This window comes from Coenobita brevimanus, chromosome 104 (assembly GCF_032717465.1).
Source record: "Coenobita brevimanus isolate Jiangsu-jjx chromosome 104, ASM3271746v2, whole genome shotgun sequence".
NCBI lineage: Eukaryota > Metazoa > Arthropoda > Malacostraca > Decapoda > Coenobitidae > Coenobita > Coenobita brevimanus.
Window position 1 is genome coordinate 33,701,025 of NC_137057.1, and position 5,978 is coordinate 33,707,002.

Sequence of the window (5,978 nt, forward strand, 5' to 3'; positions counted from 1 at the left end):
GCTGATGATATTGTACTGATTTGCGGAAGTATTTACGAAATGCAGAGGGTGCATGATTGTCTGGTGGAGGAAGGAGAAAAATTGGGATTGGTAATAAATTGTGGAAAGACTGAAATTATTAATATGAACGTGGAGAACCAAATCGATTGTGTAATTGGGAGTAATGTGGTGAAGAATGTAGAAAATTTTAACTATCTGGGAACGATTGTATCATCTAATGGATCATTAAACAATGAAATTGAGGAGAGGATTAGACAGGCTTGGCGAGCTTTTGGAATGTTGAAATCTGTTTGGAATAATAATATGCCTTCAGTACATACTAAAGTAAAAATTTACAAGTCCATGGTTAGACCAATTTTAATTTATGGGCATGAGTCATGGCACAGTACAATTGCAACAGATCAGAAAGTATTAGGATTTGAGAATAAAATACTGAGAAGGATTCCTGGGGTAAAGTGGCAAGACAGAGTTACAAATGAAAGAGTAAGGGATGTTTCGAGATTGGAACCAGCTGATGAATATGTGAGACTGTCTCGCTGGAAATGGCTGGGACACATGTATAAGGCAGTTTAATACAGGATGTGCAAGAGTGGACTGCTAGAAGAAGAAGAGGCGGAGGTAGGCCGAGGGAAAACTGGTTGAGGACAATGAAAAGAGAAGCAGGAGAGGAGTGATGGTGGGATCTGAAGGAGATGGCAAGAAACAAATATTGGTGGAGAGAGTTCATTGAGGCCCTATGCATCCCGTGGGGTGCCACAGGAAATGATTGATTGATTGATTGATTACTACAGTCGACTGAGAAATGTCGATGAAATTTTGTTCATGACTGTACACAAGAAATACGACGACGACAATAACGACGACTGCGACAATGATGATGATGATGATAATGACGATGATGATTATAATAATGATGATGGCGATGATGGTAATGATGATGATGATGATGATGATGATGAGGAGGAGGAGGAGGAGGAGGAGGAAGTGGAAAAAGAAGATGATAATGATGACGAAAATGATGATGATCATGATGATAAAAATGATGATGATGATGGTGATGATGATGATGATGCCTCGGTAGTGTCACGTCAGCCATTTTGTATCCCTTTCCTCCCTACCCATCCCGTACATGAATTCCGCTCCATATTCCCTTCCTGCCAGCCCAGCCATAAATTCAACGTGACGTCTGGCCAACTCTCTCTCTCTCTCTCTCTCTCTCTCTCTCTCTCCTTGGATTAGGGCACCGATTTCAACATACTGAAGTTTCGAAGAAGTATCTGAGAGAGAGAGAGAGAGAGAGAGAGAATTTGATCTTTTTCGTTTTACACCTCGTTAACTATTTTTCTTGCCATTTCCTTTTCTTATTCCTGCATTCTACACACCCCATTTATAACAGAGCGAAAGAGAAGGATGGACGAGGAGGCGGAGGTGGAGGAGAAAGTGAAGGAGAAAGACTAGGAGGAGGAGGAGGAGGAAAACAGCAAGAGAAAGAGGAAGAAAAGGAAGAGGAGGAGGGATATCAACATGACAAGGGAATTAACATACAATTTTAGTTCGTTCTTTCCTAAAGGCTTTTCTTGAACCGAATTAAACTTCTTAGTAAACCAGAGTAAAGTACAACTATCCCATAATACGGAATCGATTCCCAGATTATTATGCTCTTCAAAAGCTTAGAAATTGGTTTAGCTTATCGAATGCACGAGAACCATTAAGACATAATATTATACTGTATACACATAGGGTTGTCCGTAAATACCACTGCACTATAAACTCACCTGACGATATCTTATGAATCGCGGAAAATGCAGTCTGCTGGTGTGGGAGTGGGTGTAGCACTGGGAGGAGGAAATGATTAAACGATGCAGGAAAGACATTGATCCCGCTGACTGAGCCGTCCCCGCAAGAAGTGCAAGACGAGCGAAATATCAGGACCATCTTCTATAATTATCTTTTTCAGGTACATTCTTCCCCTAGAACGCAACCAGAATTATTAAATACTTAATATTCAGGACCACAGTTTTACTGCCGGATGACAAGGGGGAAAGAAACTGACTCCATAGGCTGATCAGCACAAGAATGACTCTAGGGTCCATCCAGCTGCAAGCTGGATACGCTGACCAATGCACCACCAGCTGGATACGCTAACCAATGCACCACCAGCTGGATACGCTAACCAATGCACCACCAGCTGGATACGCTAACCAATGCACCACCAGCTGGTGCATTAAAACTTCCCAAATACGATAAAAAAAAATATCTGCTACTGAACACATACAAAATTTTAACTAATGTTTACATCATCATCACCGTCATCGTTGTCATCAACATAATCATTATCATTACACTAATTGCCATACTTATTCATCATCAGTAGAGTGAGGCACCGGTGGGGTTGAGAAAACTCAGCAAAGGAGGAATTATCAACAGCATCCCCAGTGATCAGGGCCGGACAAGATCTGTCACAATTCAAGACCACGGAATCCTGGCTCCAAATTACAGGCCTTACCATTTATCAATCTGTCTATTATATATATATATATATATATATATATATATATATATATATATATATATATATATATATATATATATATATATATATATGTGTGTGTGTGTGTGTGTGTGTGTGTGTGGCATATATTTATACAGGGTGGTCCAGATATACGGCATAAAGCTCCACTTACATATCGTCGTGTGATTTTTCGTGTGTAGAGGGGACAGCTAAGTCAACGTCATCATTATCTACCCTGCATCATTTATCCATTCCATACTCCTACGGCCACAGTCACGCACACACCAGCACAGTGAGCCGCCCCAACAACACACAAGATACCATTAATTGAGTTTCTAGTGGCAAGTAATGTATGGACCACTCTACAGGTGAGTTCCGTAATACCCGTCAGTCTTTTCATATGTAAAAAGTGTTAATGAAAAAGATCTGATCAAGACAGTGACCTTATATTTCGTATTTTTGACTTCATGTTTCACGAAACCGTTTTTCGTTGACCATAAATATGTAAATTTGGAGAGAGAGAGAGAGAGAGAGAGAGAGAGAGAGAGAGAGAGAGAGACAGACAGACAGACAGACAGAGACAGAGCCAAAGAGACAGAGACAGACAGACAGACAGACAGACAGAGACAAAGAGACAGAAAGAGAGACAGACAGACAGACAGATAGGCAGACAGACACAATATCACAAACAACTAATTATACCATTCCCTGTCTCTTATTCCACACTAATCACAACAGCATAATCTAGCCCTTTATAAAACCTTTTAACTCCCTTATTAAAAAGTTCTGTTTAATAAGCCGTAATCACAAGAAATCCATGACGGGAGTTTTATCAGTGAGTTGTTAATATTTTCAAGGAATAATTTAGACTTTTCAGCATGTAATGAACCTGATAGTGGCCATTTCTTTTCTTTCAATTGGGGCATGGCTATCAGGCTGGCAGCAGTGTATTTTCTGAGGGAGAGGTGGGGTAATGTTACGTAAGAGTATTTGTTGTCACATCAGATATACATAATTATTTTCTTGAAGCAACATTTGTGTGTGTGTGTGTGTGTGTGTGTGTGTGTGTGTGTGTGTGTGTGTGTGTGTGTGTTTTCCGTAAAGTAGAAAGCGTGGTTTTCCGACGAAATTATCAGCGTTAGCTTTTCTTCGCTAAAGGACGGTCCTGTTCACTTTTTCCTCCTGGTTGCAGCTTAAAGGACTGATGGATTGAAGGAGCCTTGTGGGTTTGCTATCCTTGTCTTTGATTCAGGAAAAATACCTGGGTTATCACCTTCCAAAAAATAAACAGTCTCGAAAGACCCAGTAGGTTAGTTGCTGTTGGCTTTCCCTTGTAGCCTAGGTCATTGTAGCCTCCCTCCCCACCTTCAAATTTTGGACTCCACCCCAGTTTCTGTTTCCCTCTCGCCCTTCTCGCCTTGTCTCCCTCTCGCCTAACTCCGACTCCCACTTCCTCGTCCCCGGTTTCGGTCTTCCTTTTCCCCTTCCCTTTTGTTTCGGTCTCCTTCAACTACCTCCTCTCTCTCTCTCTCTCTCTCTCTCTCTCTCTCTCTCTCTCTCTCTCTCTCTCACGTGCAAGTGGTCTGGCCTTAATATTAATAGAAACACTCATTCCCTAATGAAAGAACTCCAGGAATAGAATAGAAAAGCAGCAGGCTGTCCCCCACCCTGTAGCGACGGGGAGAGGTGATGAAGTAGGGTAGGGGAGATGAGCAGAGGGAAGAGGGGAGGAAGAGGAGAGGAATGAAGAGAAGAGAAGACATAGGGAAGAAAGGAAGGGAATTTGTGTGTCGGAGGGAGAGGAGAGCGGAAAGTGATGTACAGAGAAAGAAAGGGGAAGAGAATAGACAGAAGGGGGAGTATGGAGGAGAGGAAGGAAGAGGAGAATAGGTGGGGAAGAAAGTAGAGAAGAGAGAGAGCAGAGAGAGGAAATGACAAGGAGAAGAGGAAAGAATGGGAGTGTAGAATGTACGAGAAGCACCGGGTAAAGGGAGGGAATGGTGGGGGAGGAGGTAAGGGAAAACAAGGGGGAATAGAGAGAAATATGTAACAGATATTGTAGAAGTAAGCAGGGAATAGATGAAATAATATATATATATATATATATATATCTATATATATATATATATATATATATATATATATATATATATCGTTACATAGCCTATGATTTCATCATCCTTTGTATAATTCTAACGTACAGTATGCTGCATGTTTGATCACGATTCGCCTCGTGGCTTCCATAGTGACCAGGCTTGCGTGTTCTACCTCACTCCCCCCTTCTCCCCCTTATAGTAAAGTCGTTCTTTCTGTTGTTCAGAGCAGGACTGTCAACTCTTCCTCCCCTGTGCCTTCATTTCCGCGTCCTTCTTGCAAGTTGAATCAAGCTTTGCCGGCCCCTATATAATGAGCTCAGTCTCTGCATTAATTGCCACTTAGATCTACTCCTCATTTTGTTCACATCTCTGTCCTCCCCTGTATAGTGTATTATTATTTTTGTGAGTGCTCAGGAAGTCTCCAGCCATCTAGCTGCTGTATAATTTGAGTATAAGTGTTATTACATTTTTTCTTGTACTGTATAGCATAAGGCGTTAATTCGTAGGCCTGGTGAGGTTTTTTGTGATTCGTGTAGAGTTTTTAATGTCAGCCATTATTCATAATATTTTCTATCTGTAATAATATATCTTGCTTTAACTGAGCATTATCCGGTTTTCTCATTTATCAGGGCTGACTTAGATAAATTTGCTCTTGCTAAATTCATGTTAATAGAGGCTATTGCAGTTAACCATATATGTGACCTGTTTTGCCATTACATTATCCTTATGAGTCCTGAATGTTTAGTTGTTAGTTTGAGCATTAAACTTTAACTTGTAATTTTACCTAACTCTTTTGTTTTGAACCTGGAACTTTACGGGACAGTAGTGATTTTAGTATTCTCACTTGAAGTGTTCATTATCTCTCTCTGTTCCGTAACAATATATATATATATATATATATATATATATATATATATATATATATATATATATATATATATATAACCCATTGGATCCCAGAGCTGTTGGGTGAGGCACTGCACCGGGAGGGTACTGAGCGTACCGCCCTCCGCCTATCGGCTCATGGTCGCGAAGCTCATAGGTCCCTACCCGGGGGTTCCCTCCTTTATGAAGATCTGAAATTTCCCAGTTCTGTCCAATGCTCTGGACGCTGGGCTCATATATATATATATATATATATATATATATATATATATATATATATATATATATATATATATATATATATATATAAAGCAAAAGAAACGGAAAAGAAGAGAGGGGATATAGAAGAACGGATGAGGATGTGTGTGTGTGAGAGAGAGAGTAACTTCCAGAGTGTTCTGTGAGAGTACTTGTTAGGTCACACTATCAACATAACGGCATTATTGAAAGGTAAGTAGCAGGGAAGAAGGTAAGAAGGGAGGGAT